This window comes from Desmodus rotundus, chromosome 2, assembly GCF_022682495.2.
Source record: "Desmodus rotundus isolate HL8 chromosome 2, HLdesRot8A.1, whole genome shotgun sequence".
NCBI lineage: Eukaryota > Metazoa > Chordata > Mammalia > Chiroptera > Phyllostomidae > Desmodus > Desmodus rotundus.
This window is the reverse complement of record NC_071388.1, coordinates 184069716-184092574: the sequence shown is the minus strand read 5'-3', so window position 1 is coordinate 184092574 and position 22859 is coordinate 184069716. Positions and strand designations below refer to the sequence as shown.

General features: G+C 40.2%; 1 non-coding gene across 1 annotated transcript; it reads right to left on the bottom strand.

The window, feature by feature from the left end:
* Nucleotides 1-6187: 6187 nt before the first annotated feature.
* LOC112308123 (U6 spliceosomal RNA) lies at nt 6188-6294 on the bottom strand. Its single transcript, XR_002975123.1, has one exon. It is a non-coding gene; the product is annotated as a U6 spliceosomal RNA (small nuclear RNA).
* Between the last annotated feature and the right edge of the window lie 16565 nt (nt 6295-22859).

Below are 22859 nucleotides of genomic sequence, written 5' to 3'. Positions count from 1 at the left end.
CTACTACATTAGACCACACTATGGAGACACGGATTCAAAGCAGCTCTACCCAATACATAGAAACAAACACAGGGAGGCTGCCAAACCATGGAGACAAAGAAACATGGCCCAAATAAAATAACAGATCCAAACTCCAGGAAAAAATGCTAAATGAAATGGAGATAAGCAATCTATCAGATGCAGAGAGTTCAAAACACTGGTTATAAGGATGCTCAAGGAACTTAGTGAGGACCTCCACAGCATAAAAAATATCCAATCAGAATCCAAAAGAGTTTATAAATTCCTTCATAGATGAACACCAATTCACAACCATAGGAGTTTCTGGGACTGGGAAAAATGTATAAAATAAGGACAAGAAAATTGAGTGAGATACAGCCTAGCTTCTTGGGATAAAAACACCGATTTCCTGGTTTCATTTCTTTTAAATGTAACAACACACATTTGGTCATATGTATATTTAGCTCATATTCTCAAATTGAATATAAATCTTTGTTTTAAAAAATAAATGTTTGTTGAAATCTCTTCTCCATTGTTTTATTGGGTTATTTCTGCCCTTATTATCAAGTTGTAAGAGTTCTTTAGATATTGTGGACACAAGTCAAATATAATTATTATAAATATTTTCTCCTCTTCTGTGGCATTTAACATTTTCATAATGGTGTCTTTTTTAAAGAGCTTTGCTGCGATAAATAGACATACAATAAACTATACATACTTGAAATACAACAGGTCTTCAATGTCACTTTGTTCAACGTCATTTTATTGTTGATAAATTGTTGTTAAATGTTGATAAGATATTGTAGAAACTTAACTCTTGTGGGGGATTTGTTTTGCATATGGAAATTTATTATCACTATGTTTTTGCCATCCATACTTATAATCTTAGTCTTTCCTTCTTGCCTTTGTAGAAGGCCAAAAGAGAGACATTGACTACATTAACAAGCTTAAAGTGGACTCCAGCAATGTCACCAAGAGTGTGACCTTTACAACCAAATCCTGCAACCAGAACTTCATCATTTTCCTCAGTATAATTCACATAACCATCACTGGGTCCAAAGTCTGTCAAATTTTTTGCCATTATTGTTCAGCTGGACCCTGACACTTCCTGGCACAATGTGGCTATATGGTTTCAACCCATATTTTTTCCAGCACAATTCCCTTTATTTATATCAAGTAACCTCTGATGAAATTGGTTTCAGTATACACTGTTTCACCACAGTTCCAAGAAGCTATTGATGATGCTAAGTGAGAACCTGCTGTATGCAATTTGATCAGCTTTAACATGTATATACACCCATGAAACACTGATTACAATCCAGTTAATGAGCATTTCCCTCCCTGTCATAAGTTTTCTGGCACCTCTTCTGAATACCTCTTTACCACTCTTCCATGACCATCCCCAGGCAACCACCAATCTGCTTGGGTCACTGTAGATTATTTTACATTTTCAATAATTTTATATGCATGAAATCATATAGTGTTTCCTCTTTTCTCTGGCTTTTTTCACTAGCATAATTATTTTCATATATATCCACATAGGTTGTATAAAAATACTTCTCTTCCTGTTGATGAGTAGTAGTCCATTGTATAAATATAGCACAATTTCTGTATTTGTTCACCTGTTGATAAACATTTGAGTAGTTTCCAGGTTTTTACTATGAATATTTGTATAACAATCTTCGCATGCATGTATGGTTTCATTTCTCTTTGGCTTAGAATCAATTAACTCAGCATTCAACCTTAAGAGATAGGAAAAAAAGAGCAAATGAAATGTATAATAAGCAAATTAAAAGAAATAACAGAGACCAGAAAATAAAAGTTAATGGAACAGTAATGGGTAAAAAAAAAAATTGATGAAAACAAAACCTGTTGTTTGTTTGGATTTTTTTTTTTTTTGAGAAGACAACGAAATAAACTTCTGCTGAAGGCTGATCAGGAAAGTAAGAGACCAAAAGATTATATATGTATATTAATAACATATAATATATATGATGTCATCAAAATGAAGGACGTCTGCTCTTCAAAAAAAATAGTGCTAAAAGAATGAAAACAGAAAACTCAGACTAGGAGAAAATATTTGGAATGTATATATCCAACAAAAAACTGGATTCAGAGTATACAAAGAACTCTCAAAACTTGATTAAAAAACAATAAACAACCCAAGTAAACCATGGCTAAAGATTTGAACAGTCACCTCCCCAAAGAAGGTGTACAGATGGCACATAAACATGAAAGATGCTTGAACAGCAGCAGTCATGAGGAAAATGCAAATCAAAACCACAGCAAGGTGCAGCTACGCAACTACTAGAATGTCCGCAGTTAAAAAGACTGGCCACGCCAAGTGCTGGGGAGGACGTGGAAACTGCTGGGTGCAGGGCCTGTAAACTGGTCCGACCACTCTAGGAAACAGTTTGACAGTTTCTCGGAAAGCTAAGTGTACATCGATGAAATAACCCAACCATCCCCCTCCTAAATGTTTACCAAAACACGTCTTTAAATCTGCAAAGTTGACCAACCCAAACATTGGAAGAGCTTCAAATTTGTGGTTTGGTTTCCTTCACAAGGAAGTGTTATGCAGATGTCTAATGAAAATAAAATGTTATTGTTACTTTCGACATGCATTTTCCTGTTGCTGACCGGAGAGCCACGTGTAGCCTCTAAGTTGGAATATCGGTTTATGTCTTCCATGAATCACAACATTATTTGAAGAAAATCCTTCATTCAACATTTATTAAACACCAATTATTCTTATTAGTACATTTTCCCTCTATGTTTAAACGCATAAAGGCCTTAAAGCTCTTATAAACAAAGATCTGCAAACAAACAAAAAATCTTATTAACTTGATCACTTTTAATCTCCTTTTTAATGTATTGTACCATTAGTTTGCATATTATAAAGTATCTATTTCTTATTGTCCAAAATCCCTTATTTGCTCAACTACATTTGAGATGTTTTATTTCCCTGGCCTGGCTCAGTTCTCCCATGGTTTCTAGTTCCTATTTTTCAGTGGAAAAAGACATTTTAATTAAACACATCTTCATTTCAGAGTCTTTAAGACAAAATTTCAGCAGGTATCTGAACACGAATTTGGACACGGGTAGCAGCAGCTGGGTTTACCGATCAGCCGACGTGACGTGAGAATCACTTTGGGTCCAGCCTCTGTCACGAGATCAGGGAAAATCAGTTTTCTCTCCAGTAAAAAATAGAGCGACTTGTTTTCGAATCTCTCAGCTTCCAGCCGGCCCTGATGTTTTCCCTTGGTTGGCGAAGGGGTTCTGCCTTCCACTGTCCTGTTGTTGTGACAGCCTTTGTCTCCACCCAGGCAGCACAAAGACACACCCCCGCCCCCCACAGAAGGGACTGGTAGCTGCTTTTCTTGCGATGGGGAGATAGACCTGATATCACCGTAAGAAAAGGTATCTGATCTTTTTAGTCCCCTTTGTTTTCTCTCTCCAAGTTCTACAGCCCTTTTTATCTGTAAATTTTAAAAATTTGTACATACATTTTCTGAATGTGCCGCATAATACAACTTCATACATTTAGAAAGCTGACAGCTGCCCTCTGAGGTATAGCCCGACAGCCTAAAATCCAGAAATCAATCATTTAGATAGAGTGATCCTATGCTATTGCTCCCAGTATGTATTGCGGCACCCAGGAACCACTTATTTGAGATATGCCATCATAAGTCTGATAGATTAAAGCACCACATCCAGGAAACAATTGTGTGTGTGCGGAGGGGTGGGGGATGCTATCATAGATCTGCCGTGTTACAGCCCAGAATCCAGCAGCCAAACTGCAAGTCTGTGCCGAATCGGAGCTTCCAGAAACCTGTGAAGCAGCAGGATGACAGTTCTTCAACAGCCCATTATGAGCTAATTAGCATACATGAATTGCAGATTGGAAGCATTAAAGTGATGTACAAATCATTAATTTTTTGTCAAATCCATGTCATCCTTGTGTATGCCTTCTTATTTTAATGTTGCATGACAGTGGAAAGAGGTACAATCCTCTGTATAAAGAGGAGAGATTTGGTGTAGCTGATATAATGAGATCTACTTAAACATATGTATTTTTCAGCTTTGAATATATCTGCTTGGAAAAAATGCTACACTTTTCCCATCAGGGTTAATTGTGAAAGGATGTTAATATATTCAAAACCCCAGGGGTAGTTCTACGTGTTGTCTGAATGAAACAAGGGATGTAAGACCAACTTCACATCTGAGCTTTCCTTTTAAAAAGTCCTCCTTTTGATGAATTAAAAGAACCATCAATTCTTTCTCACTGGCTACAGAAGGTGTAACTGTTTAGAAGGAGAGAGCTGAGCTTTTAGGTGTGTGAGAGATCCGATGTAACAGATCTATTCTTGTAAACCTAACGCCAAACGTAATTTATAAAGATGTACAATGCAGTGCGATGGAAAAGGGAACACAGCATCAAAGCCAATTTTCATACTGCAGAAGGCTTCTAAATATTAATTTGTGGTTTTCTGCATTGTTTCCGTGTATTTAATTACTAAAGCTATTTGTGCTTAAAGAAATGCTTGGTGTTTCATTTGAATTTCTTTTTTCTTATTATAGTGGTGTCACAATGCTTAATTTCTTAGCACTGTAATAGTTTCCATAGTAACAGAGTCTAATATTATATATAAATATGTATGTGTTATATATATGTGTGTGTGTGTTATAAATACAGACTATAGGTGATTATGACTTCATTCCAAAAGCACATCTCAGAAGACATAGCTCTTAAGGAAACCCTGATTAAAAATGCAGTTATATTTAGTGATGGGAGCCTAAAGACATGATCACAGACTTGGTTCCCTTTTCCACATGGGGAAAAATGGAAGTTCTGAGGAAGAGGGAGATGTTTGCCTGCTCTCTTCTTGTAAGTTCCCTTCTGGCTGAGAGCAGAGTCATCCATGCCAAGGGCCATACTCTGTGGATCTTTTTCTTCTTCCCACTTCCTCCCCCACCAACATTTTATTTAATTTTTAAAAATTTATTTATTGATTCATAGACACAAAGAGAGAGAGAGAGAGAGACATCAGTTTGTTGTTCCACTTAGTGATGTCATCATTGGTTGCTTCTTGTATGTGCCCTGCCTGGGGATTGAACCTGCAACCTTGGTGTATCTGGATGACCCTGTAACCAACTGAGCTGCCTGGCCAGGGCTCCTTCCCCACCAAGTCTTTAATCACACAAAATCTAGACAAAGTGAAAACCATGGACAAACACCAGGGGAGATGTTTTTCCAAGGAAAATTATAACAAGAAGACTGAGGGATTGCACTGAGGAAGGAATGGGGAAGGGTGAGATAATTTGTTCCATTTGTGTTGGTGAGAGAGAAGAATTCATAATAAAGAAAAACATATACATATGTACCACTTCACAGGCATTTCCTGTACCTCTCGGTAAATATTGAAGTAGATATTATAGTCTCCATTTTAGAGACAAGAAAGCTGAAGCTCAGAGTGGGCCAGTCAACATTGTCATGGAAGTTAGATTTGCCAAAATCTGTGTTCTTTGATCAATGTCATCTGACTGACCCGAGGCCTTCTTTAGTGCAAGGTGCTAGCTCCGTAAGCCCACTCCTTTCAGACTAATTATCATCCTACCTAGTCACCCAGGCAGTGGGAACTTGGGCAATGACAATGATATGGAGGTCACTTTGGCACTAAACTAAGAATATACCTGATAGAAGGGGAGAATAGTGTGGCCATTGTTATCAGTAGGTATTATTTTAAACTTCATGTGAAAACAGTAACAAAACAACCACAGTGGCTTAACTAAATAGGATTTTTGTAAGCCATCACAAGCCCAGAAATAGGCAAATTTAGGTTGGTAAGGAGGCTCTGCAAGGCTATTAGGGACTCAGCAATTAAGCAGTTGCCTATCTTTCCACTGTGCCACCCTTAGTCCAAGACTAAAATTTTTATGTTCTTCATGCTCATAATATGGCTGCTGTCCCACTGGACATCACAACTGCATTCCAGGCCAAAAGAAGAGAAATGATTGAATAAAAGGCAAGTGAATAAGCCAGTTGGGCTCTCTCTCTCCCCCTCCCTCTCTCTCTCTCTCTCTCAGGAAAATCACAAATTCAATATTGGATGCCACATGTTGTGGTTTGATTCATATTGTTTCCTTGGGTATTAACCAGTGAGGTGTCAAATGACCTCTGGGAACTGCACAAACCACAAAATCCTTCACAAATATGTGTGCCATCCTCGTGCAAGTACCATGCTAATCTTCTCTGTATGATTCCAATTTTGGTACATATGCTGCCAAAGTGAGTGTGAGCTTGTCTCTTTTTAGCAATAAACGACAACTTGCAGGAAGTCCTCACCAAAAGACTATGCTTACTTATATGTCATTGGCCAGTCTCGTGTCAAAGCCACCCCATGGAGGCAAGGGAGTCTGTGGAAGTGAGTCATTTTAACTGAACCTAATGTTGTCCTAAGGAAAATGGGGGTTCTTTCAGGAAAGAATGGGAGACAGTCATTGGGTAAGCAGCAGCAATTGTAATCTTTTGTGATAGATATCAAGAATACACGGCAGTGTAGAGAAAGGAGCCCTTTACATAAAGGAAAAATATTAAGAGCTTATTCTGGCATATGGTTAACCACCAGCATGGACCTGACTGATTTTCTCTCTGTTTCTTGGTTCTTCCTCTATTTAATCCTTCTAAGTTGAAGTATCGAGTAGCTGCCTTACTAGTATTTAACCATGGACTCGTTTGCTCGGTGTGTCTACAACCCCTTAGAGATTATGGCAGCACATACGGTTTGAGCAAGTGGGTTTTGCAGAAGCTGTGTAGTAGAGTGGTCAAGAGCTAAAGAGTCTCACAGAACAGGGTTCAAACTTGAGCTTTGCTTCTTATAACTTGTGTGACTCTGAAAAAGTTTAAGTTCTCGAACACTTGATTTTCTCACCTGGTAAATGAGGACTCTAAAAATGCCTTTTTCAGAGGGTTTCTATGAAAAGGAAAAGAGTCAATGCACATATAGCACCTAAAGGAACCTCCAACACGCGACAAGCATTTCACCAATGTTAACTATTATTATTATTGTCATTAATCAACTTGACCTGGACCCGAATCAGGGATCTGCCATTTTCTTGGGCAAGTTACTAAAAGACGTCAATCCTTAGTGTCATCCCGTGAAAAATGGTTACTCTAACGCAATGTGAGAGACGGTAGGTGTAAAAGGTACCTGATAAAACGACTGGTAGCTAGTGGCCGTGGGAAACACCCTTGTTGCCTAACAACGTCCATTCCCCTCCTCCCTGACTACACAATATCATTGTTTCAGGACGGTGACACGTCCTGCTAATATTACTCTCTCTTCCCCACTCCCCTGCAGCTAGAGAACGACAAAGTTCTGGACGATGGAATGCAAGTGAAATTCCCCAGAGAGCTCTTTCTCTCCTGAATAAAAAGACAATATCTTATTTTTGAAAGCCCTTTGCTCTATTTCCCTTTCCATTACATGTACAGAGGTGTTGTAGCCATTTTAAAAGCATAGGACAAGAAACACAAACTAATAATGACAGAGCAGGAAGTTAGGCTTTGGGCCCCTGAAAGCATCAGGGAAGCCCTGTATCATCTTTAAATTGCCCACCTCTGTATGTATCATGAGAGAGAAAAAAACTCTTAGCAGTCTAAGTCAATATTCCTTGAACTGTATTTTATGTGCAACCAAACACAATCGTGGTGACATGGGTTTTTGCCATGTGGAGACTGTATTAACAACCATCATCATCATCGTCGCTTCTCTCTAAGACATGCCGCCAGGATGTCCATATGTGTGTTCTATTCACAGGGCTTGACCATGGCCCCATGGAAGACATTTAGTCTGCAGAACCCATTGATCAGGACTCCCAAAGGGTCTTCAGTTCCCTGGAGGGAAGTGGAAGAATCCTAACTTCTGGAGCTTGGGAGCAAAGACCAGGCACTAGTCAGACCCAACCATCGAGTCTGAAGGGGCTGCTAACAACCCAGGAGAGCCCTGTGCATGTACTGAACCCTTCTGCATTCCTCTGGGTCTGCAGTTGGGAGATTTACAAGTTCATTGCCCCCTAATTGCCTACAGACAACTGGGTGACAGTAAGAATGCCTGGGATGGGGCTAAAGAGAGATCAATGCTGGGTAATCGATGGGTAATACCGCAAAGATTATTTTGTGGTTAATGGTAACCACCAATAATTAGAGATGGATGAAGAATAACAATCTCCCCACAACCTCTTCACCAATTTATATTGAGAGTGAGTCTCTGACCAAATTCAGCCACACATAAAGATGTAAATTAGACATTTATTAGGAAGCAGACACAAAAAAGCTCGTATAAGCTATTCTATGAGTGTGATGAAATTCTAGCTCTTAGCCTTCAGGTGTTCTAACTGGACCAGTGTGTGCAATGTTCACTTGAGGCAGACATGGCTGTCCTCTAGAGACAGGGTTCAGTTAACCCCATGCTAAACATCAGACCATCCGAGGGCTAGGTAAATAGGCAGACACCGGACAATCTAGGAAACAATATCCCTAATGGTATAGGCCATAGGGTTTTCTAGGTTGTTATCCTGTTTATGCATGCAGGATGGGAGTCCGTAGAATATTTCGTGGAATCCACATGGCTTTATTCTCACTGTTTTCACTATTTCATACCCATTTCTGATATTCCTAAATCCTAACTGACAAGTCAGTTTTTACCAATGGAAATCCATTTTTAACATCCATTATGCAGACTAAGAATACTCTGGTGTTGTTGGAAGATTAAGATAGCTACAGCCTTGCTAGGAACCCGCTCTGGAGGATGGGCTATTTGAAAGCTAGCTGACGACACATAGGGTGTAAATTTTGGGTCAGGGCAAATGATCACCCTAACGATGTAGCTTCAGCTCACTGACATACGCACACATTAAGGGCCAAATCAGAACTAGATTTCATGTCCTCTGACTCCCAAATTTAAAAATCTTACCACTACAGCACCCCTTGGTGTTAATCCTGCAAACAGACGGAATCCATTGCCTTAAGAGGTAACCTTGTCTATGTTAGCCTAATAATATCATCCAAATGTTTCCTACTTAGAATGAAAATAGCAAATTTAGTTGCTGATATTTATCTTGGAGGAGCATGCAAACGGGGTAAGGCAGGATTAAATAACAGAGCACCAAATGATGAAAATGTGGATTTATAAGAATAGTTACATGTGAAACAACAAATGGCTATTAGAAAAGTAAGAGAAAATACGATAGATACGGACTAAGAAGTTCAAAGCAAACCTTGCCTTGTTATCATCTCCCCCGTCTTGCGGCCCTGCAATGTCTGTATTTTGTAGTTCACAGTCCTGCTCTGATTTCATTACCATTTATGTTCATCCCTTTGATAATTTCTTTTGTTATTAATAAGCATCCACTCTATGACTTCTCATTTATTTTTACATGGGAAATTAGGGGAAAACAATTAAAGAGTGCTCAAATATGATCACTGGCTTGTGGTGGTATATTTTAAACTTTCAAAGAAGCTAGGGCTCTGCTGTGGGGATTCAGTGGTCAGCTGAAGAAATACAGGTGGTCCTACACTACCCTCCCTGCGTTTCTTAGAAAGGCGAGGCTCGCCACCTACTCACACAGATCGGAGGCCTTATGATTCATCCACTGGCTTTATGTAAATGTGGTTAGTGCTCTTTGGCTATTCTTCTGAAGGCAAATATGTGCTCTTTTGTTTATTCAGTGGATGCAGAGGTGAAGGCTGCAATTGCCAATACAATACATCCTGAGGATCTCGCTTTACCGGAGAGTGTGGTACAGTAAGAATGAGCAGGCTGATTGAAGCCAAAACTGTGATGCAATTGTTGGCTTTCTTGAGGGAGTGGTGAGGAGTGCATATAATGAATTTCCACCTAAAGAAACTGGTGGAAATCCCCCCTCAAAAAACCCACCAATGGCATATTAATGTCTTACCCTTTCCCCACCTGTGAAACAAAGATAATTTTTTTAGCCTCCACTGAAATGACAAAAGAAAAGCTCTTATAAAAGGCTTAGTTAGACACTAAATGTGAAATCAGGTCTTAATGATAATCTACTGAAGTCTTTATTGTTTGATCTTCTGGGAATTAAAAATCACTAGGTCTTCCTTGAAACTCTCCCCTGGGAATAGCATATGGCTCCTAGATTCTGTGCAATTAAATTTCCTGGAGAGGAGGAGGCTGGGGAAATTCCAGACCACTGAGTCTATAGATTAAAATATAAACAACGAATAGGTAAATGGGTTAACTAGCTAAGTGGTGGTCCATTTGAGGATTGGCCTTTTCTCTATTAAACCTGGTATCAAAGGCTGAATGCCATGATAAGGAGTTCAAAAGTACCCTAAGCTTGAAACACCTTTGAAAAAACCAAGCTGCTTTAACTGATATAATTATTGTGGATTCATTGAAGTCTGAACAGCAAAGTATTTAAAGCACTGTCAGGAAATATTAAATCTCCCTCTGATTCTAGGATTAAAAAAAGGTAAGACAGCTCATTTTTTACATTAAAGCAGGATTGGGCCTGATTAATATTTGAAATATTTTTTCCCAATTTCGGCAGCATTAGGTTTTGGCTAGTGAAATATAAATGAACATCAATTGCATATGACAACTGCTGATCCAAACCACTTAAAATTCCCTGAATGTCCCTTTCTCTCTCAGACTGGCTGCCAGAGTCTCATCATCAAAGGCAGCTCAGTGGAGGAGGCCCTGCCTAGGCTGTGAGGTTAGAGAGATAGCCCTTTGTTTTGTGAAAACATGAATCACTATCAGGGCCGTTACAACCTCTCAAGCTGGTCACAGTACTCCAAGTCATTCTGCATTTCGTTCAGATGCAGGGAGCTCAGAGACTTGTTGCTGCCTTTTTGTTTCAGTGGAAATCAAATCTACTTCAGTTACCACTTCCTCCTGCTTCAGTCTGAGACCAAAGGTTTAAGAGAACAATGTGAGCATCAAATGCTAAAGCCACAATCATAAAGATGACCAATGTACCTAGTAAACATTTTTGCTGATGATTTAGAAAATGAATGAAGACTAAAAAATATGAGCTACTTATTAATTTGTCCTTGGAGGGACATTTAATCATGGTTAGTCCTTGGCTATCATAATGGGTTCTCTGAAGCACCTTCAGAAGCCAAATTAAACAGTTCATTATATACAAACTAATTTAAGAGATGAAGTTGATCTGGCTTTTTGGAATCAAGGGCCTTATGTTTCCATTAGTGCAGTTTAGAAATATGGTAACGGGATTCACCTAAGACTCCAAGCTCTTGCCAACTCCCTCCTTCTCCCCACCCAGATTTGATTTCAAGATATTATCTAAAAGATCTATTAGAACAAAGACCCCACTAATTAAGTAGCTAACCTCAAGACTACGCTGTTAGCCTGTGGGGACTTGTTTGATTCCGTTAATTGAGAGCTGTTACTTTATCTCCAGTGGTAATTGGTGTGTGAAGTCTATCTCTACCTACTTATATGGGAGGAGATGCCACCATTTCCTATAACTTGAACTCAGTTTTGTACCACAGGTTAGACCAGCTTATCCTACATTTGTCTCGGTGAATGATCTTGAAAAATACATCCCTCAAAATATTTTGAAATGCATCCCTTAAAATAGTTTGGAAAACATTACCCATGCAAATGTTTTGCGGTTAGCTAAGGCTGGAGCTGATAGAGCCAATAGGCTTAGCAGATTTTGGATTGATTCTGCTCTCCTCACCCAGGCTGCTCTTTGCTATATGAATTGAGCACAAAAGGTCACAGTGAATCAATCCGGGCCTCGGTTTGCAAAAATGTGAATAGAAGGTAGTCAGTCATGGTAACTCCCATTTGTGAGAAGGTTATTAAAGTTCACTGGAAAACAATTTCCCCAATCTCACATTTATAATTGAATACTGCTGTTGTGAGGTTTCAATGAGATGAAGTCTGTGGAAGTGCTTTGAAAACTCTGTAAAATGAAGTCTGAAAGGAGCTGCGTAGCTATTAACTGTGCTTCATGCTAGAGAATGGGATTATGGGGGAAAGAGCACTGTCTCACTTATACCCTTCTCCCATGTTTGAGTTTTTAAAGCTGCAAATATGTATGATATAAAATCAGTTATATATACACACATATATACACATATATATGTATATATGTATATATACATGTATATATGTATATATATATATATATGAATCTTTGCTTTTTTAAGTGTTTTCCACAGGAAAGGATATAAAAATAGTCTATCTTTAGCCATTAAAACTCACTGTGCCCTGGATTTCAAATGACTAAAACAGAAGTAATAATCAAGTTTTTTTAAGGAAAAAAATCAAATATCATATATGTGGTCAAGAATAGACAAAATGCAGCTAGATTTTTACAGGACCATAACATATTCTGTAAGTATGATTGGAAGATTCTTTTTAAAAATCTGAAATCAGGTCGTATTTTGCTTTTAGCTATGCGTAAAATCAGCATGATCGTGAATATTCTGGGGACTTTGGTTCAGGATTGAATATGATAGGCCCCCTCGGGTCCACAAGGACTGTCTCGTGCATAATTCAGTGTGAATACGATAGGGACAAATACAGAAACAGACCCCAGATAAGGTGGGAAGAGAGGAGGTGCCTAAGGGGACCCCTAAGGAAGGGAAAAGCACCCACCTTTTATCCTGTGTTTAAGAAACCCTTTCTCGGCTGTTCCCTTCTTCTTCAATGTTCTCCTGCTGTCCTCCAGACACCCAGGCCTCCTTTGGACTTTGGAGTCAGAGGACTGGAGTTCTAAGTCTAGCTATGCAATTGAAGGGCTGCCTGAGGCTGGGTCCATGCTTTACAGCTCATGGAACCTCCTTTCTTAAATGGAGGTCCCCAGGATTAAACGAGCTTGATGACAAAAGCACCCCAGAAAGTGCACATCCACAAACAAAGATACGATGGAACATTATTTACTTTCCATACTAGCTAGTCTGTGTCAACATTTATGCAACTGACATCGCATTGCCTCAGGACCTTGTTGTCTGTAGTAACTGATAAAGTAAACTCTGCTCCTGTATGGGGAGGTGCGAACGAGTTAACTTAGTACCCTTCTCAGGAAATATATTTACATTTGGAAGGAAGTAAAGGAGGCTTTTCCTACTTCGGTTTGGGAAGGGGAGGAGGAGATGGCGGAAAAAGATCTGAACTAGTGTCTCCCCGCGTGTGGGACGTCCTGACGGCAGCTCTGGATGCACTGTTTGCAAGTCCACAGACAAACCTATGAGGTGTGTCCACGTGCAAGATTTCGTACCAAGCCTCTGGCTGCCTATCAGCGGATCAGTTCATCAGGGAAATATTAAGATTGCAATGTGATCAAAGCAGAAAGAAGCATCATTGTTTGGATCTTGCATCTTAGGAAAAAAGCTGTAGCCTGCTGTTCAACTGCGCTGCTTAGTGCTTTGTTTACTTTAACAATGGGCAATCAGGATTACAAGAATGTGTAGGCGACCCGAGGCTAATGATGGTGTTGGAGCGGATAAGAAAAGGGGAGGGTTTTCTTTCTCTCTAAGTTAAAAAAAATAAACAAAAGAATAGTATAGTGAACCTCTACACAGCAAATTCAATATAGATTCGACATTTATCAAGATTTCCCCTCACTCGTTTCCTCTATCACCCCTTTTATTCTGAAATATATTAAAACAAATGAATCACTTTGTGGTATTTCAGCCCTACAAGACAGTGATGAGAAAATGATAATTTTTTCTTAAAGAAGAATTTTTCTTCATTGACCAGGGCTAACTGATTACTCTGAAATACAGTTTATACAGGGAAGTTAGGCCCGAGGCTTAACTTTCTAATTTTCTTCTCTAATTGCCCATTGTCAGAGTGAAGTATTGTATGTGGGTTACTTCCCATGGTGACCAAGTTGTGTGTGTGTGTGTGTTTTGTTTTGATTTTGCTTTTCTTGCTTTGACCAGACATCTTTGTTTGAGGACTCGTGGCTTTTTGAATGTATTCAGTGCTGTCACAGCTGTCGATGCCCTGTCCACACTGTGGCCACGCTCACCATCCTGGACATGAAGCTGGCAAGCGCCTGCCACTCACTCTCTCTCCACTTGAGAGTCTCAGCTCATCTTAGGCGCCAGACACTGGAAAATTGAAGTGCTGGGACTACTACCCAGTCAGCGATGTAAGAGGGTAAGTCCGAGGCCTGTCCTGCAGTTTCCCAGGGTTCCCAGCTCGATGGAGCGCCGGATGTCCTCCACAGCAAACTGCTTATTAACATATCTTATATTGGCTTTCTACTCTTTCTAGTCTTGCTTTCCCACTCCCTGGCCCCTCTCCCCTGGATCATTCCCTATAACCACATGCATGCAAATGTTCTCATCATCTGCTCCTGGGGGAACCTGGACTAAGAAAGATGTTACAGAACAGACTGGGGCAGGGGCGCTGAACGATATAAAAGAATCCCCCCTTTTTCTCTGGGGTTTCCTCTCCTGTACTAGGTTCGCTTTCCTCACCGCCATAGGAAAGACACCTCTCAATGCCAGAGATTGGTGAAAAGGAAAGGAATTATTATTTATTTGAAATAATACAGACTAAAGTTCTTTAGAATACCCACAAACACACACAGTCCTTCCTTCTCCCCTTGCTTAGTCTGGGGTACGGTATCTCAGGAAAGAAGTAGAAGTCCGTGATTCAGGCTTCCAGCACCATCCACGTGGCAAAAAGGAGCACTTCCAAAGCCGAGTGGGCCTGACTCTCGCCCAAGCTGCAAGTTCCCTGAAAAGGCGTGTGGTCCCAAAAAGAGATGCCAAATGGCTGCCACACCTGGTTTAAATCCCAGCTCCAATGGTCCTCTGCAGCCCCATTTCTGTCTCCTCCCACAAATGGCCATAGCTGCCAGCATTCCGGGCAGGTGTGGCCCTGTGGTGTGGAGCCAATTATCTCCAAGCTCTTCTGGACCTCATTACAAATCCCTATGTGGGGCCCCCCTCTTGGCTGCACCCTGTTACAGTGACAGCAAGAGCAGTTACAGGAAGCAGATACCCAGAATGGGATACTGATGGGATGGATGGGGTAGCCCCCATTACTGGGAGCGAGACAACGCTGATCTCTGGCTCTGCACAGCAGCACAGTTTCTTGGATTTCACTTATGGGGGGTTGAGAGAGGGAACCTGTGGAGGAGTCTGAACTGGCTTATGCAAAAGGTCTCAAATGCTGGAAGGATATGTAACTACAAGGAATTACTTGGCAGTTGTTAGCATCCACGGGAAGGAATATAAAAGACTCGGATCAAAAATCTATCAACTTGGGGCGCAGTGTGAAAACCAGAATGCCTCAGTGGTGGTGTTTAAGAGACCCTCACCTCCTGCCTTCAGAAGGCTATGCTAACGATCAGACCCAAGATTTAAATGTAGGAGTGGTGGAACTTCAAAGGGCCTAAATCCATACCTCCAGTGCCTTCTACACTGAAGTTCAGGACCCTGAGACCTAGAATGAAGACTTCAGGTGCCTGTGCTTGTGCACTGTCAACAGCCTCCCCCCGCCCCCATACCTCTGATCCCTGGGCCAGCTGGTATGGGCCTGGACCCTGGGGGAAGCAACACTCCATTTTCTAAAGATTATGCAAAATCCTTACTAAAATGAATGACTTCAAGATGTGTTTATTCTCTTAAAAACCTCTACCCCTTTCCAACTCCATTTACTGCTTCTACAACTGTGTTGTCCAACCCAACAGCCACTAGCCACCATAACCATCAACCAATTAAACTGAAATTAAGTCAAGAATTCCTTTCCTCAGCCCCACTAGCCACATTTCAAGCACTCGATAACCACGTGTGGACAGTGCACTCCCATCCTTGCAGAAAGGTCTATTGGGCAGGGCTGACTTAGACCAGAGATTGGCAAGCTTTCCTTAAAGGGTCAAATAGTAATTGTTTCAGCCTTTGTAAGCCATCAACTCTGCCACTGCAGCATGAAAGCAGCCATAGGCAATACATAAACAAATGGATGCAGTTGTGTTTCTCAATTTTACACAGTTTTAGGTGTCAAGCCCATGGCCCCTCGCATGCTAGGTCTTTAACAAAAACTAGGGTTAGATCTTTGAGTGGAGCAAGAAAGAGGCACTGAAAAAAGTCCATGCTATGAACAGAAAGAGAATTATTTACCCAATGGCTTATGAATACCAACATGTTTGGGGACAACATGCCTGGGAATGCAACTTGGAGCTACTCAGAGATGAACACGAGGTTCGATGTGGAAGACTGTGTTGCTATTAGTGCTGGCATGATTTCACATCCTGGCAAAGACTGTTGCCAGTGTTCTGGACCCCAGCCATTCTAAGAGGTGTGTAGTTGTGTCTCACTGTTGTTTTAATTTGCATTTTCTTGATGACATATGAGGTTGATCATCTTTTCATATGCTTATTTACCATCTGTGTATCTTCTTTGGTGAGGTGTCTGTTAAAGGCTTTGGCCTACTTTTTAAATCAGGTTTTTGTTTTCTTATTGCTGAGTGTTAAGAGTTCTTTGTATATTTTGGATAACGGTCCTTTTTTAGATGCGTCTTTTATAAATATTTTCTCCCAGTCTGTGGCCTATCTTCTTCTTATCTTGATAGTGTCTTTTGCAGAGCAGTTTTTAATTTTAATGAGATGCAGCTTATCAATTATTTCTTTCATGGATTGTGCCTTTGGTATTGTATCTAAAAAGTCATCACCAGAGCCAAAGTTGCCTCAATTTTTTTCCATGCTATCTTAGGAGTTTGATAGTTTTGGGTTTCATAGTAAAGTCTTTATTTAGGTGATTTGTTTTAATTAATTTTTGTGAAAGGTGTATAGTCTGTGTCTACATTCATTTTGTTTTGTATGTGGTTGCCCAGTTGTTTTAGCATTATTTGTTAAAAAGACCATCTTTCTTCAAGGCCCTATATTTTCACATACTGGAGCACTGGAATGTGCAAATACAAATAAGTCTAAAGGAAGTAAACTCTAGAGAGACAGACAGACAGACAGACAGACAAGCCTTCCCTAGGTGGGCAAAGTTTCATTTACTTTTTACAACAACTTTGTGAGTAGGGATTATTATTAAACTGCTTGCTCAGGGTCACACATGTCAATTCCCACTAGTCCAGAGGAAATGCAAAAATCAGGAGAGATCTCCTGTTTGCCAAAACAAATGGCATTTTAGCCTTTGTCTGATTGGCAGTATTTTGACAATGTTAACTATAATCTTGAAATCCTCCCCACTGACTCTTGTAACACCAAATTTTCCTTCTTTCACTTTGGCCCTTCTCATTTCTCTCCTTCCATCTCCTTGGTTGTTGGTATTTTCCAGAGATCCAACCACATCATTCTTCTCAACCAACGTCTTTCCTGGATGGTGGCATTCTTCTACTTCAGTTGCCCAAACCAATGGTAACTATTCCCCAAATATTTACTACCAATTCAGATATTTCTTCTAATTTCCTAGCACGATCTCCACGTGAATTATCCCAGAGCAGTTCAAACCCCGACTGCCCAAACCTGACCCCATCTTTTGCGTTGCCTATTTTAGAGAATGAAACTACCTGAAAAGCTCTCGAGACTGAAAGTTGGACATAATCCTAACTCTCTCCCACTCCTGCTTTCAAATAGTCACTGATAATCTTAATCTCTTGTATCCCTGTTCTTCAGCAATCTCTTATATTCACCCCTTTTATCCATTCTTACTGTTCATATCTTATTCCAGATTCTTCTCACTTCCTGCCTACTTATCGAAACAATCCCTGTTTTCTCTCCTGCCTCTAGCCTGATTCCTCTCCAATCCATCATCTGTCATACTGTCATCACGGTCTTTCTAATGCCACATTTGCTCACGTGCCTCCGCTACCTAAAACCCTCAACAGCATCCTACTGACTTTGAGAAGTGCTTTAACATGATTTCTAAACCTATTCAGTTAGGTAGTTCCAGATCTTCTTTCTAAGATCATTTTTCATGGCTCACATTTGCATTTTCCTTAGCGAGCCACACTTTCCCCAAGACATTTCTTGCATGCTATTGCTCCTTCCAGGGAATTGGGATGCTTCTCCTTTATGTTATGTTGTTATGCCATTCATTGTACACTATTTTGATTATGTGTTTGCTTCTGTCCTTTCCTATTACTGTGTAGACATCTTAAGTGCAAGCACAGGTTGGCTTTAGCATCTTCAGCTTTGAACAGTTTGGTTGGCACTTACTTAATGGATGAATGGATGAAGTTACCTCTCCACTGCCGAGCTCTGTGCTCTGTTGGTTGTGACTGCCTATTCTGATTTTGTCTGGGGATGTTTATGCTGTCATGTGACGATTCAGCTCTTTCCCAGTTCTCAGTGGCCTGGTTTAGTCATATAAATGGTTTCGATGTGGTTCCTATGTGATATTGTATATTACAGCATTCCCTGACATCAGACCTTATGTCTTTGAAGAGCTAGACCTTGGCCTGTAGATTGTGCTTCGTTCTACACAGCATTCTATCCCATGTCATCTCCATACTCTGTTTTTGTTTTGTTTTGTTTTCAGTTTGGAGTTCCCCTAACGAGAGCTGAAAATGTTAGGCTGCTTCTGTCCGAATAGATATACTCTGTCAACTACTGGTCTTCCTTTGTCACTGTAACAGCAATTAACCCTTTGAGTCCCAACTGTGTAGAAATAAAACAGCACCAAGATCACTATACCAAGGGTTCAGGATTACTATTTTCCTTCTTGTGCCAATATTCCAAGCACTGAGTTGGCTGGGGATTTGAAGTATCTACTTTAGATTGCAGGGTGAGTTGGCTCATTCCATCCCAGTTATTAACTCCTTGCCTCATGCTAGACAGCCCTGGCCTATTTGCTTTCAGACCCAACTATATTGCAGGAAGTCTAAGGTTTGAGGCTGGTGTTCCAGGGCCCATGTCTGTGGTCTTGTGTTCCATTTAGTGCGAGGCACTGAAATAGGATTAGAGGGTAGGAACAAAGGGATCCAGGGTATTTTCCCACTCCCTGTTAGCCTCTAAAGTGTCTCTGGGCCGTTACTGAGTTTCTTTTTTGGCTCGATATCCCATTAGGCAAGCCCATCCTAGTTCCAACCTTCAATGAGCGCCCGTAACTGTCTTCCTCATTGTCCTGCATTCTAACGAACTAAGGGGCTTCCCGTTCTGGCTAATCTCTGGGATGGATGCCTTACTGTCTCCTGTTTGATTTTTAGTTCTTCCATTTCCTGTGCAACCAGTTACTTCAATTCTCTCTTAAAAAAAAAAAAAAAAAAAGAGCAGTTTCTATTTTTTTGTTTGAGTTCTGACCGATATCCTCCACATTCTGTCTCAGCCATCCTATCACTGTGTAGGGGCTGCCTGAAGTTAAGCACACTGCCTGGAGGTCCTGCAGCTTTAAGAAGTGGACCATGGCTGAGTCTACCTTGCCCCCACCTCTGAAAAGTGTCAGACTCGGGGAAGTCCCCTCAGCTCCGCGAGGGCTGTTAGGCAGCAGCTAGTCTGAGCTGTGTGGGATGATTCCCCAACAGTCCCAAACATTGTTGCTGTCTATGTGACAGCAAAGAAACGGTCTGGCAGGAGCCAGTCTGGGCATCAAAATGCTGAGGACCATATGTTTCTGCTAGCTTCCTGCCAAAATGTTGTTTGAGATATGAAGAGTATAACTTTTTAATCCAGAATTTAAAAAAAGGAAACTCTAACTCAGGGATACATTTTAAGTTAAACAGTAAGAGAACAAAAATGAATTTAAAATATAGCCAAAATGATAACAGGTACTGATCGAGATTGGAGGATTCAGGAGGTAAAGTTTAGGAAATGTTCAAAAGTCTAGAGGTTCGTACTGTCTGCTGCATCCTCAGCTATAACTGCAGGGACTCCCCCCGTGCACAGTGATCTGACGTGCTCTGAAGGTGAAATTGAAGACAGCGAGTGTTCCCGTGCAATTGTATCTCCTCTCGCATTCTCAGCTAACCCTTGCTCACCTACTTGTCTCCTGGTGTGTGGAATTCTGGCCTCTACCTCATAGCAGGTCCTTGCTTCTTCCCCCTCTAGTGTTATGACTCACCAATCCCCACCCTTCTTTCTGTTTATTGGACTTAGGTTTTGGACTCAGCTTTGCTTGCTACCCTGATGGTGGCCAGCTTTTCAGTTTGGGTGAAACACCCCCTACACTCCTCAAGAGCCCTACCAGCTGTGTTGGCCTGAACACCCTCCTCAACACCCTCCTACCACAGAAGGAAACATGGCACTTACAAAAGATAGAACAAGAAGAAGCAGAGTGACAAAATCTAGTGCAGAGACAGGACAGACATGAAGAGGAAAATAAGCAGATTTTTTAATGCATAATCTTTCATTCCTTGTCAGAAGTCATAATCTGTAAATTTTAAGATGCATTCAAGAATTAGCAACAATTGAAGAAAGAGAGAGAAATATTAGTAAGGAATTGTGACCACATGGGCCAATGATTCAGAAATTCCAGTAGAACAATTTTAAACATAGACTTCATGCTGTTGGTATCTTACTCATTACCCTAAGCCCACTCCACATCAGAGAGTATTTTGCCAATGGTGTTTTGCCTCTCCCTGCCTATAGCAGTTCCTGGATGAAGGAGCATGCTTATTTGTGCACACAACAGGCTGGAGGTACTGGAGGGTAATGCCCCAGGAATGAGTGTGATTCGGACCAAATAGGTAAAAAATCTACTGAATTTTTAAAGAAGTGATATTCGTCCCCCAAAAACCTGAGCCTATAATACAAAAGGGTTTTGTTTACCTCTCTTATTCAGTATAGTATTGGAAGTCCTACCCACAGCAAACAGACAAGAAAAAGAAATGAAAGGCATCCAAATTGGAAAGGAAGTAATAAAACTATCTTTATTCGCAGATGACATCATTCTGTACATAAAGTACCCCAAAAATTCCACCAAGAAACTACTAGAACTGATAAGTGAACTTAGCAGAGTAGCAGGATACAAAATTAATATCCAGAAATCAGTTGCATTTTTATATGCCAATAATGAACTAACAGAAAGGGAAATCAAGAAAACAATCCCACTCATAATTACTTAAAAAGAATAAAATACCTAGGAATAAACCTAACCAGAGATGTAAAAGACCTGTATGGGAAAATTATAAAACACTGAAGAAAGAAACTAAAGAAGATACAAGGAAGTGGAAGCACATACTGTGTTCATGGATAAGAAGGATTAACATCATTAAAATGTCCATACAACCCAAAGCATTCTATGGATTCAACACAATTCCTATCAAGATTCCAATGATATATTTCACAGAACTAGAACAAATATTTCAAAAATTTACATGGAACCACAAAAGGCCCTGCATAGCAACAGCAATCCTAAGAAAGAAGAACAAAGTTGGAGGAATCATGCTACCTAATATCAAACTGTACTATAAAGCCATAGTAATCAAAACAGCATGGCACTGGCATAAAAACAGACACATAGATCAATGGAACAGAATAGACAGCCCAGACATAAACCCACACCTTTATAGTCAATTAATATTTGACAGAGGAAGCAAGCACATACAATGGGCTAAAGATAGTTTATTCAATAAATGATGTTGGGAAAATTGGACAGATATGTGCAGAAGAGTGAAACTAGGCCACCTTCTTACACCTCATAGAATAATAAATTCAAAATGGATCAAAGACTTAAATGTTAGACCCCAAACCATAAAAATACTTCAAGAAAACATTGGCAGCAAAATCTCAGATATTGCTCATAGCAATTTTTTATCAGATATATCTCCTTAGGCAAGGGAAACAAAAGAAAAAATAAACAAATGGCACTATCAAACTGTAAAGTTTTTGCACAGCAAAGGGAATCATCAACAGAATAAAAAGACAACCCACAGAATGAGAGAACATATTCACTGATATATCTGATAAGGGATTAATATCCAAAATTTACAAAGTACCTACAAAACTCAACAGCAAATAAACAAACAACCCAATTAAAAAATGTGCAAAAGACCTGGATAGGCACTTCTCCAAAGAGGACATACAGATGGCCAATAGACATATAAAAAGATGCTCAACGTCACTAATCACCAGAGAAATACAAATTAAAAACAATGAGATACCATCTCACACCTGTCAGAATGGCTATCATCAATAAATCAACAAACAACAAGTGTTGGTGAAGATGTGGAAGAAGGGGAACCCTTTGGCACTGTTTGTGGGAATGCAGACTGGTGTAGCCACTGTGGAAAGCAGTATGGAGATACCTCAAAAATTAAAAATGGATCCGCCTTTTGACCCAGCAATTCCACTTCTGGGAATACATCTGAAGGAAGCCAAAACACTAATTCAAAAGAACATAAGCACCCCTATGTTCATTGCAGCATTATTTATAATTGCCAAGATATGGAAGCAGCCAAAATATCCATCAATGGATGAGTGGATAAGACAACTATGGGACATTTACATGATGGAATGCTACTGGGCAGTAAAAAAGAAGAAAATTTTATCCTTTGCAACAGTATGCATGGACCTGGAGAACATTTTGCTAAGTGAAATAAGCCCGTCAGAAAAAGACAAATACCATATGATTTCACTCATATGTGGAATCTAATGAATAAAGTGAACTAACAAGGAAAATGGGGACAGACTCATAGATGGAGAGCAGATGACAGCTAGTGGAGGGGGTGGCCAAAGAGTGGAGGCATTAAGCAAAAAGGAAAAAGGACTCAGGGACATGGAAAACACTGTGGTGATGGGGGGGGGGGGTAGAAGGGGACTAATAGGTAATGTAAAAAAAGACAATAAAGATTAAATTTTTTAAAAAAGTGTTTTGATGGTTTCAGCTCTACAACAAGCTTTGGTCCCCAACCTTTCATGAACAGAAGCAGATGTTGGAGGCTACA